This window comes from Notechis scutatus, chromosome Z (genome assembly GCF_049901735.1).
Source record: "Notechis scutatus isolate UNSWTSFEM ecotype Mainland chromosome Z, rNotScu1.2, whole genome shotgun sequence".
Taxonomy (NCBI): domain Eukaryota; kingdom Metazoa; phylum Chordata; class Lepidosauria; order Squamata; family Elapidae; genus Notechis; species Notechis scutatus.
In genome coordinates, this window is record NC_142025.1 from 54,868,827 (window position 1) to 54,881,201 (window position 12,375).

Sequence of the window (12,375 nt, forward strand, 5' to 3'; positions counted from 1 at the left end):
AGGACTAGAACTCAGAATCTTTGGCTTTTTAACTTGTTGCCTTAACCAATATGTATAGAATTTCAGCCTCAGCCAGTAGCTGCATATCTGAGCGTAGAAATCTGAATCTTAGTAAGTAAATGTGAAAGATGAAGATGGGGAGAGATTTACCCTTATTAGTAAAATGAATGATTTGCTGCATCATGTTGAGCAGAGAAGATAAGCAAATGCGCTTGAAGAAAACCAATGACCACAATATTCTCATTGTGCCCCATTTCCAACTCCTGTTGGCACAACCAGCAATAATCCTTGGTATTGTTTTTCTTCCAGGAGTTCTGCAGCTGCTGACTCTGGTTACTTAGCCAACAGTCCTGGGTCCTGTAGCAAGTTTTAACCAGATGTCCTGGAACTTCAACATCTAATACAGTCCTTGTGAATTCGGGGAATAATTGAGCCAGTATGAATTTGTGTAATTTATGTCTCACCATATTTTTTTATGGGAGAGACACTCCATGTCTGACTCCTCCTATGAGACTTGTCCAGTATAGTTTAACCTCTGGCAAAACTTTCATCTTCTTCAGAGCACACAAGCCCTACAACCACATCAAGGGAGTGCTCACTGAGGATTTATTATTATTATTATTATTATTATTATTATTATTATTATTATTATTATTATTATTATTATTCACAAAATTCACAAAAAACAACAATGTACACAGCAAACGAGATAACTATGCTGGATTTCGTATCATAAATCACTAGTCGAACACTTCCCAAGCGTTTAGGACTGGGTGATGAATCGGCAGATTATGCGAGCAGATCCCAGTAAGGTGGCCTTCTGCAGCTGACCAATGGTGATTTTGTCAGCGCCAATTGTTTTTAAGTGTTTGCCTAGGTCTTTAGGCACAGCACCCAGTGTGCCGAGTACCACTGGAACCACCTGCACTGGTTTATGCCAGAGTCTCTGCAGTTCGATTCTCAAGTCCAGATATCTGGTGATTTTTTCAAGATGTTTCTCATTGATTTTGCTGTCACCTGGTATGACAATGTCGACGATCCACACTTTTTTCTTCTCCACAATCATGATATCCGGGGTGTTTTGTTCTAAAACTTTATCACTATGTATTCAGAAGTCCCATAGTAGTTTTGCATGCTCATTTTTGACCACTTTTTCAGGCTTATGATCCCACCAGTTCTTTGCTACAGGCAGATGGTAGTTGTGACACAACTTCCAGTGGACCATCTGAGCGACTGTGTTGTGACGTTGTTTGTAGTCAGTCTGAGCAATTGTCTTACAACAGCTCAGTATGTGATCGATGGTTTCATGCGCTTCTTTGCAGAGTCTGCATTTGGGGTCATCAGCAGATTTTTCTATTCTGACTTTGATTGCATTCGTTCTGACGGCTTGTTCTTGGGCTCCAAGAATCAGGCCTTCTGTCTCTTTCTTCAGTGTTCCGTTGGTCAGCCATAACCAGGTCTTTTCCTTATCTACTTTCCCTTGGAAATGGTAATGATGATGATTATTTTGTTTATTATTATTATTATTATTATTATTATTATTATTATTATTATTATTATTATTATTATTCGCACAGTCAGCCAGATGTTCAGACTGGGTTTGGCATTTTTGTCTGTCTATCAAGTCTTTACCAAGGACCTTGGCAAATCTGGATGTTTTATGGTGTTACAGATATCGCCTCAGGATAGAAGCTGTTCCAAGTAAAGCTGCCTTCTGCAATTGACTGATGGCAAATTTGTCAATGCCTATGGTGTTCAAGTTGTGCTCCAGTTGTTTTGGGACTGCACCCAAGGCCCCTATTACTATTGGTACTACCCTTGCTTGCCTTTGCCATAGTCATTCTATTTCTATATGTAGGTCTTTGTACGAGGGCTATCCACAAAATAGATTACGTTTTCTTCTGTAGCAAGAAGGGGCGGAGCTAGCGTGGCCATCTTTGGTCTGTGCGTCCGCCGCTCAGTCTGCATCTAGTCGTGCTAGTGGGAGGTTCGTATCGTTGCCCGTTATTTCACAGCAAATGTTTGAAATGTGTGCTGCAATTGAAAATCCCGCGAGTTGTGATGTGCAATCAGTGATAAGGTTTTTGTTGGCAAAAAACCATAAACTGAAATTTTTCAGCAACTGTGAAGTGTACGGGGACAACATCATCACTGAAGGTGGAGTGCGCCAATGGTGCATTAAGTTTAAAAATGGCCGAACTAACGTTCATGATGAACAGCGGACGTCCGAGCATTGTGACTGATGAACTGGTCGCGAAAGTCAATGACAAGATTCGTGAAAACTGCCGTTTCACAGTAACGGAACTTTCACTTAGTTTTTTACAAATTTCACGCAGTTTGTTGCATGAAATTGTTACACAAAAGCTAGGCTACCACAAATTTTGTGCAAGATGGGTGCCAAAAATCCTGACAGAAAACCACAAGAGTCAGCGTATGGCCGCATCATTGACATTTCTGTACTCTTACGACAAAGATGGAGATTCGTTTCTTGATCGAATCGTAACTAGAGACGAGACTTGGGTCAAACATGTGAACAGCGAGACCAAATTGCAGTCTATGGAGTGGGGGCACACAAATTCCCCAAGAAAATGTTTGCAAACGTTCTCTGCGAGGAAGATTATGGCGACTGTTTTTTGGGATAGGCAAGGTGTGCTTCTTATCGATTTTCTGGAACATGGTGCAACAATAAACTCTGTGAGGTATTGGAGAGTTCCGGTTTGCAACGCTTCGGGGCAGGCAGGAATCCGCGATCGTGCGCAGTTTCTGCCTGCGCTCGCCGCTGGAGTGTCCTGAGCCATCTGGCTTCAGGGCTAGCCACCTCCGTAGAAGGTGGTGAAGATAGGGGGGATATGACAGGGTTGAGAGAAATCACACCTCTCTTCCCTAGCCGGTTAAACCCCCTTTTCCGAAGGTGGTAGAGCGGCGGTCAGAAATGGCCGCCACAAAGAAGCGCTCAGCTGGAAAAGAAAGTGCAGGAGGAGTTAAGAAGAAGTGAAAGTTTTTTTGCTGACCAGGACAAAGCAACAATGAAGGTGTCCTGGAACTTAAAATCTGTGCAAGATACATCGTTCCCAGAGATCTACAAGCGGCGAATGGAATTTAAAAGGGAAAGTTATTTTTTTTCACTCTCCTTCCTAACGGTGACAGCGAACAGAAATATATGAGAAATCGGAAAAACCCGCTTTGGCATCAATAGGTAAACTGGATAATTAAATGCTAAAGGGATAATAAGGATTTCTGAACATTTAAAAAAAAAAATTTGCTGTAAGTGGGAAGGGAGAGGAAAAGAATTGGAGCAGGATTTGGAAGTAAGGAGGAGATTGCCTAGAATTTTTAAAGAATCATTAAATACTAACAAGACTTCTAAAAGATACATTTTAACTGGAACTTTGCAACTAAACAGTAACCCCAGAAAGAGAAAGTGAAGAAAGAAGAAAGTGCTAAAAGAAATAGCTTATTTGGACTGTTTGGTGACTTGGGGACTTTTGGAAATTATCTTTGAAGGACTAAAAACACTTGGGTGGTTGTTTTGGGAAAAAAATTTCTTTCTACAATGGCATCACTTGTAGATGAATTGAAAATTGAATTCAAAAAATACAAAGAAGAAGAACAAGAAGGGAAAGACTCTCTTGGCACTCTTTTTCAATTCTTAGAAATGGCGATTTGCACCTATGAGAAACTGACTGCGAAACAAGATGATTGGGATAAAGAAGAAGCCATCTTTGATGAACAAGTAATTGTATTTGGGGAAGAAAGGGAGAAGGAGGAAAAGAAAAAGGGGACTTTAAGATTAAAAAAACAACAACCAAAAAAGAGAAAAATAAGGTGAAAAGTGGATATAATGTTAGAAAACAACAGAAAGGGGGAATGCAGAAGAAGAAAAGGGAGGTGGAGAGACAAGGGGGTAAAAAGGGCAGGGAGAAGAAGAAGCAAGGGAGGAAGGAAGGGATGAGAAGCCTCAATGGTGTGGAGCAAGATGTAAAGAAACAAGATTCATTTAGAGATATTGGGTAAAATTTAATTGAAAAAGGGATTCTGCAAAGGTACATAAGATTGTATTGTTATATTTGTACTTAGAAATAATGTTAGAAAATTGGAAACAACATGTAATAAAAAAATGGGATAAAATATTCAGTGTAACAGTGAAATTTGTGTGAATAAAAGGAAGGCAATGAAATAAATGAGAGAATTGAAGTAGGAGGAAATGGGAACATTTAAATGACACAATGATTTAAAATATAAGTGATTTGAAGTGGGGGGGAATAATTATGGAAAGTATAAGTGTTCCCATAAAAGTATGATATTCAATTGAAAATGTGTAAAATGTTTAAGATTTAAATGAATATTAATATTAATGATAGGTTTGAATTGGCATGGATAGTTGTTTTAATTATATTACATATTTATAAATTTTTCTTTTTTCAAAATATAATGTGTAACTTTAGAATGTACTAAACAGAATCCCAATGAAAGTTATGTACTATACTAAGTGTTATAAATTTAGGGGAAAGAGTTAAAGGTGTCACACTCCAATTAGGATACAGGAGAAATTTTGTTTAATGAGAAAAGATAAATAGATAGCTGGAAACAGAACAGACAAAGAATAATAAGCATAACGACCTGAACTGAGATGAGATAAATAAAATAAAACTAAGAAAGTTAAAAGAGGTGAGAAGCTATATAGAAAATGGAAAATGGTAATAAGATATGGAATGGTATATAAAATGAACATGAATTTGAATTTGTGTCTGTATGAAGAGATGTAACCCGGGATCAAGCAGCTTTCAGAAAAGATGTTTTATGTTTTGTTTGTTTGTGTATTGTTTTTGAAAATTAATAAAATTTGTTTAAAAAAAAACAACTCTGTGAGGTATTGTGAAACATTGCAAAAACTAAGAAAAGCAATTCAGAACAAGCGTAGAGGAAAGTTACGCCCAAAAATTTTGTTTTTGCATGACAATGCCCGACCACACACACTCGAGAAGTCCTGAATGCTTTCAAGTGGGAGATTTTTCCTCATCCACCCTACAGCCCCGATCTTGCACCAAGCGGCTACCACTTGTTTCCAAGGATGAAGACCTGGCTTGGAACACAGCGCTTTGACGACGACGCGGAACTGCGGGCGGGCGTGACTTGACTGGCTCAAATCTCAGGCGGCTGAATTTTATGACAATGGAATTACAAAGCTTGTTCACCGCTATGATTAGTGCCTCAATTTGTTAGGTGAATATGTTGAAAAGTAGTATTTAAGTGTCACTTTCAAGTGTATATAATAAATTTTTTTTCCTACACTTTGTTTTTTTTCTATCGCAAAATGTAATCTATTTTGTGGATAGCTCTCGTATTTTGTTATCTTCTCCAGTTCTTTTTCTTCTCTTCTGCTGTCTCCAGGCACTGCCACACCCACTATCCAGACTTTTTTGTCTTTCTTATCAACAGCTGTTAAGACCGGGGTGTTATGTGGCAGGTGCCTGTCTGTCTGGATTCTGAAGTCCCAGAGCAATTTAACTTTTTCATCTTCTATGACTTTTTCTATTTTATGGTCCCACCAGTTTTTGCTTACAGGCAAATGATATTTCTTGCAGATCTTCCAATGCACCATTGTTGCTACTTTGTCATGCCGCTGCTTGTAGTCAGTTTGTGCAATCTTCTTGCAGCAGTTTACCAGGTGGTCCACTGTTTCTTCAGGTTCTTTTCATAGGCGGTACTTACTGTTTGTTCCTGTCTTCTCAATTCTGGCTTTGTCCTTAAGGCTTGGTTTTGCGCAGCCAGAATTAATCCCTTGGTCTCTTAATTTTCCTGCTCTTAGCCATTGCCAGGTCTTGTTATTATCTGTTTCCCTACTATTTTTTAAATGTACTGGCTATGTAGTCTTTCCATGCTTCCCATGCTTCTTGTAGGCCAGTTTGATCTCTCTGGTAGTCAGTAAGCCTTCCTGGCATATTAACTTCAGTGCATCTTCCCCATTGTCCTTCAGATATTCTTCCAAAGTCCTTTTTTCTTCTTCAGCTATCTCATGTACTTGCAACATTCCACGCCCACCTATTTGCCTTGGTAGGTAGAGTCTGTCAATGTCGCTGTGAGGATGAAGATGAGATGATGATGACGATTATTATTATTATCTCTTTTATTCATTAAACATAAAACTCAAGTCAACTGACCATTTAAAAATGTATCACAAATACCAGTGATTGGTGCTAATGGTTGATATGGGTTGCTGCCAGCGTCCTAGTTATCAACCAAGTATCTTCTTAAAATATATGATGTTCCAAGTAGCGCAGCTTTTTGCAATTCTGCTGATGTTATTGTAGGAAGCTGCAATTTCTTGTGTGTTTTGTAAAATTCTTGGACATGGTACCAACTGCCCCGATGACAGTGGGTATCACTGTTACATGTTTCATCAATAACTGTGTAATTTCAATGGCCAGGTTGAGATATTTCGTGATTTTTTTCAGTTCTTTTTCTTTGATTCTGGTATCTCCTGGTACAGCGATATCAATAAATTGCACACTTTGGCCCTCAACAACCATAATATCTGGCGTGTTGTGTTCCAAATGGCTATCCGTCTGTATTTGAAAGTCCCACAAGATCTTCACCGTCTCATTCTCGACAACCTTTTCCACTTTATATTCCCATGACCTTTCGGATGCAGGTAGGGCATATTTTTTACATAATGACCAGTGGATTAATTTAGCAACTTGATCATGTCTAGCTTTGTTTGCGTGATTTTGCTGCACTCATATATTAAGCGTGAAACCGTTTTGACTTTGTCATTGCAAAGTCGGCAGTTTGGATTGTTAGTGGAGTTTTGTATCTTCATTTTCATGGCATTCGTTTGTAGTGCTTGTTCTTGAGCAACAAGTATTAAACTTTCCGTTTCTTTTTTGATGGTTCCTCTCTTAAGCCATACCCATATCAAGTTGTTATCACATTTTCCTTCAATGTTTTTCAAGTGCTGTCCATGCAAAGCTTTGGTTTTCTATCTATTGAATCTGTTATCCAGCTGTTTTTCCTTATATTCTGCCTTTGTTTCTCTGTTTTCACAGCCTACAGAAATTTTTCTGTACTTTGGTTCACATCAAACCAAATGTACTTTGGTTCATTTGGTTAGTTTTTCTTCTACAGTTTGATGGATTTGCAATAGCCCTCTGCCCCCTATTCTTCTTGGCAGGTACAATCTGTCGATGTCACTTTGTGGATGTAAAGTATTCAAAAATTTATACGTTTTCTGGTCCAGGTTTTCCAATTCAGCCACAGTCCAGTTGATGATTCCAGCTGGGTAGTATATCACTGGAACTGCCCATGTATTAATGGCTTTAATTATGTTTCCATAATTCAGTTTTGATTTTGATATTTTATGGACCTGCCTGATGTATTCCTTTTGCGTTGACTCTTTGACTTTTCCATTCAAGATATTATCTGCTTCTAATATGCCTGGCTATTTATAACCATCATCCTTTGCTAATGCTTTCACGATGCTTCCATTTCCATTATTTCTTCTATTTTTTCCATTATTTCTTGGTGCATTATTATTATTATTATTATTATTATTATTATTATTATTATTATTATTATTATTATAGTTCATCACACAGTCAATCAGATATTCAGACTGGATTCAGCATTTTTGCCTACCTATTGAGTCCTATCCATGGACCTGGAACAGGCAATGTGGATATTTGATGGTGTTACAGATATCATTGCAGAGTGTAAGCTGTTCTGAGTAAAACCGTCTTTTGCAATTGACTGATGGTGAATTTGCCAATGGCGATGGTGTTCAAGTGGTGTTCAGCTGTTTTGGAATTGCACCCAAGGTGCCTATTACTATTGGCGCTATCTTTGCTTGTTTCTGCCATAGTCTTTCTCTTTGTCTTTACAGGTTTTGTATTTTGTTGTCTTCTCCAGTTATTTCTTTGCTGTTTCCAGGTACTGCCATGTCCACTACAAAGACTTCATTTTTCTTATTGACAATATTGGTAAGTCTGGTGTGTTATGTAGCAGATGCCTGTCTGTCTGAATTCTAAAGTCCCAGAGAAATTTATTTTCTATGACTTTCTCTTTTTGTGATACCACCAATTCTTGCCTGCAGGCAAATGATATTTCTTGCAGTTCTTCCAATGCACTATTGCTATTTTGTCATTACATTGCTTGTATTCAATCTGGGAAATGTTCTTGCAGCAGCTAACCAGGTCTAGTGCAGAAGTGTCAAACTTGATTTCATTGAGGGCCACATCAGGGTTGTGTTTGACCTCAGGGGCAGGGGTGGGCATGGCTAGGGTGGGCGTGGCTAGCTCAACATCTTGACATTACTCATTTTAGGGGCGCTTGTGGCCCAAGCGCACTGCCAGCAAAAATGGGCTTCTGAGCTCTGTTTTTGGCTGTGACAGCCTCCTGCAGTCCTCTGCCAGAGAAAACAGCTTGGGTGAGCCACGCATATCCCCTGGGCCCTGTTTTTGGCCGCAATGGCCTCCTGCAACCCTCTGCCAGCAAAAACTGAGCTCTGCTTTCACTGGCAGAGGGCTGCAGGAGGCCATTGCGGCCAAAACCAGGCCCTGGGAGGGCCATGTTTGACACCCCTGGTCTAGTGTTTCTTCAGCTTCTTTGCAAGATAGTATTTGCTATCTGTTGCTGTCTTCTCGATTCTGGTTTGTATGCATTTTTCCTTATAGCTTGGTCTTGTGCAGCTAGAATTAGCCCCTCTGTTTCTTTCTTCAACTTTCCTGCTCTTTGCTATTGACAGGTCTTGTTGTTATCTGCTTTCCCTACTATTTTTTAATGTAATGATCTGTCTTCCCATGCCTCCTTTCTCTTCATCATTTAACCTTTCTTGTAGACCAGTTTGGTCTCTTTAGTACTCAATATTTCTTCCTGGTATACTAGTTTCAGTGCATCTTCTTCACAGTCTTTCAGCAATTCTTCCAAAGACATTTTTTCCTTCTTCAACCCTTTGATGTACTTGCAACATTCCATGCCCACCTATTTGCCTTATTAGGTAGAGTCACAACGTCCCTGCAAGGATGAAGAGCATGTAATGATTCATTGTCAGTATTTTTCTGGTCTTCCTACCCAAGACCTTTAGTTCTGCTTGAGTCCAATCCACTATTGCAGCTGTATATCTAAAGACTGGAATTACTATAGTGTTGATTGCCTTGATGGTATTTCCTCCACTGAGTTTGGCTTTTAAGATTTTCTCCATTCTCTTGATGTATTTATTTCTAACCTTTTTCTTGACTTCATTGCGCTTGATGTTGCCAGCTTTGAAGATGCCTAGATATTGATAGTGATTATCTTCATCTAGATTCTTGATATTAGCAGACTTACATCAAGTTGGAAGGAAGCTTGGAAGTCTTCTGGTCCCAAGCAGGAGACCCTATACCAAGGGTGTCAAACTTGACTTAATTTTTTTTCCAAAAAGTTTTTTTTATTTTTAAATTTTTACACATCTCTTTACGTGAGCAACGTGATTCCAGATTATAACACTTGTATATAATCATACTTTCATTTCCACCAATCTTTTTTTTAAAAAAACAAGTTTTATTAATTTCAACAACAAACAAATCATTACATATTTAAATCTTTTCCTGTCTTTCTACAGAAATTTCCCCAATATTCTCATAAAACACAAACAAACACAAACAAACATATAAAAAATCTTTTAGTAAAGTACCTTGGCCCCAGTTACCTCTCTTTGTATGGGCAGCGCATTTCACTCTTCACAATTCTATCTTATTTAATCCATCTTAATTAAATCATTATATTTATATCTTTTGCCCATTCATTATCCCTCTATCTCTTCTTATAATAAAAAGAATTTCTCCTGAAATCACTAATCAGAGTATGATGCCTTTCTATCCTCCCCCTAAGTTAGTAAAATTAACATTCAACATAACAAATACCCAATTTGGTTCTGCTTGGTACATTCTATCCACCAAAAATGTTTAAATACATTGTATCCTCCTTTCCTTCAATATTTTATTACATTTTAAAAATCAATCATTATTAAAGACTTCAACATTTTAATTTCTTATTAAATCTTAAACCATTCTAATTTACTATTTCAAATATAAATGTTACAATACCATCTTATGTACCTAGCAGAATCTTTCTTACAGAAGTTTATATTTCATCCTTTATCCCTAAAAAAAATTCCTCTTCTCCCATCTAATTTTAAAGCTTTGAGGCTTTTCTCCGCCTTTCCCCTTTCTTTCTTCCCCCACCAAACCTTCCTACCCCCCCTTCTTCTTCTAACCTCTGCCTTGCTGGGATCCCTTCTCTGTTGTGTTCCCTTTTTCTCTTGTTTGCTATCATTATATTTACTTTGCATCATATTTTTCTCTTTCTCAAATGTTTTTTTAGATCTTAAGTCCTTCATTTTCCTTTCTCTCTTCCTTCCTTCTTTCTTAGATAAGTTTTGGGATTCAATAAAGATGGCGTCTTCGTCTTTTTCTTGTTGTTGTTCTTCTGTTTCCATCTGTTTCATTGTCGGTTGGTAATTAACCAGCGCCATTTCTAGAAATAGAAGAGCTTTTTCCATACCATCTTTACAGGCTGCTTTTGTTTGCTCATATTCATCCCTCAGTTCCTCAAAAGGAAAAGCCATTATAAATAAATCTTTTCTTTTCTTTATTCCTCTTTCTTCTTACACCAACCAAATATTCCGAGAGAAAGGTAAAACAATCCCAAAGTCCACAATCCTCAATAAATCCAAGCAAGCCAAAATTCCCCCTTCCTCTTCCAGGGGTGGTATCAAAAAAAAAAAAAAAGAGAGAGTCCAGATCTATATTTTAAAGCCTTATTAAAATTATGTTTCTGTCCTCAAATCTTCAAGGCATCTCCTCCAACAAGATCCAGATTTATATATTTTCTTTGTCCTCTCCCTTCCGGCTTAATTCCGTCGGGAGGGAGAGTAAACTTTCCTTTCAGCACCTCAAAATTGCCGCTTTTTTTCTCTTGTGGAAAGAATCATCAAAAAAAACATCTTTTCCAGGAATTAAATTAGATAAATCTCAAAGCCCTGGGTCGACCAAGAAGAACTTTCACTTTTAATAACTTTCTCCTCTTCCTCCTGCGCATACTTGCCCGGCTGCCGACTTCTTTGTGGCGGCCATTACGGACCGCCGCTGCACCGTCCTGGTAAAAGGGGGTTCTGCCGGCCAGGGAGGGTCTGCAACACCCCAGACCCTTCCTCCGGATCCCCCTTACCTTCAGCTACCCCTGCAGGGCAGCCTTGCTCCGCACCCGTCCGGATCGGAGCCCCAAAACGGCTAGCGCGGCAGGGATCGCGCAGCTTCGCGAATCCCTACCGCTCGCGAAGCCGACAAACCGGAAACTCCATTTCCACCAATCTTATATAATATCATCACATATCATTATTCATTTCACTCATCTTTAAGTAATTTCCCATTTCATATTTCAATCCATTAATTCAATATCAATATTTCATCCAAATATAAATTCCCAGTTCTTTATCCCCTATTATTTCCTTTTTCAGCTTACCAAATATTTTATTTAACATTACACATCATTATTATCCTTAATTTTCCCTAAGCCAATTATATGATATACAGTCTAAAGAGCGTAAAAATAAGAACCAATATATTTAGGATCCACATGGTATATCCCATCAATCTATCTAATTTGATAATTAATTCTCCAACTTTAAACATACAAACATTAAATAATCAACTGTCTATTTTAAAACATGTATATTTTAAAATATCCCCCCCCAAAAATCACTAGAATGGCTTCTTAATATAACTCATTTCAACTTCACTTTTCTTCTAGTCATTAATAATCATATTTCCCCCTTTTCTACTTGCCAAAATTTGTATGCTTTAATACATTTCACTTTTCTTATAAACATTAATAATCATATTTTTTTCTTCCTTACCACTCATCCAAAATTTATTTTCATACATTTCCATTCCCCTGTTTTAATCCTCTAATATAGGGGTTCATAACAACACACTTCATATACAGTTATATATATTCTAAAATGATTCCCATCAAATATTAAAACTAAATACCAATACACATTCCCATGTGGTATCCCCTTTATACAATCCCTAACCCTTATCTCTAAATATCATAATTTTGGCTAGGTTTCCCTTTTCTAAGTTTCCCCAGTCTTCTTTTTTCCTTCTAATTTTATTTTTATTTCCTTCTGCCTGTCGGCCATGTTTCCCCCCCACCCCCACTTTCAGTTCTCTTTTTTGGAATTTCTTCTTGTATATTCCCTTCTTCTTAGTCTTGGGTGTCTTGTCTTTTTTATTTATTGTCTCTAATGTCAATGTCTCTGTTTTATATCCTTTTATATCCTTTGACAGTAATCCTTGTTCTTCATGTTCATCAAAGCTGTTGTTTTCTTCCTTTTTC

The 12,375-nt window shown here is 37.9% G+C and overlaps 1 protein-coding gene across 3 annotated transcripts in view; it reads left to right on the forward strand.

Moving 5' to 3' along the window:
• The window catches only part of QTRT1 (queuine tRNA-ribosyltransferase catalytic subunit 1), a 51,931-nt gene that overhangs the window by 5,382 nt on the left and 34,174 nt on the right, over positions 1 to 12,375 (forward strand). The gene's annotated exons all lie outside the window — the stretch shown is intronic.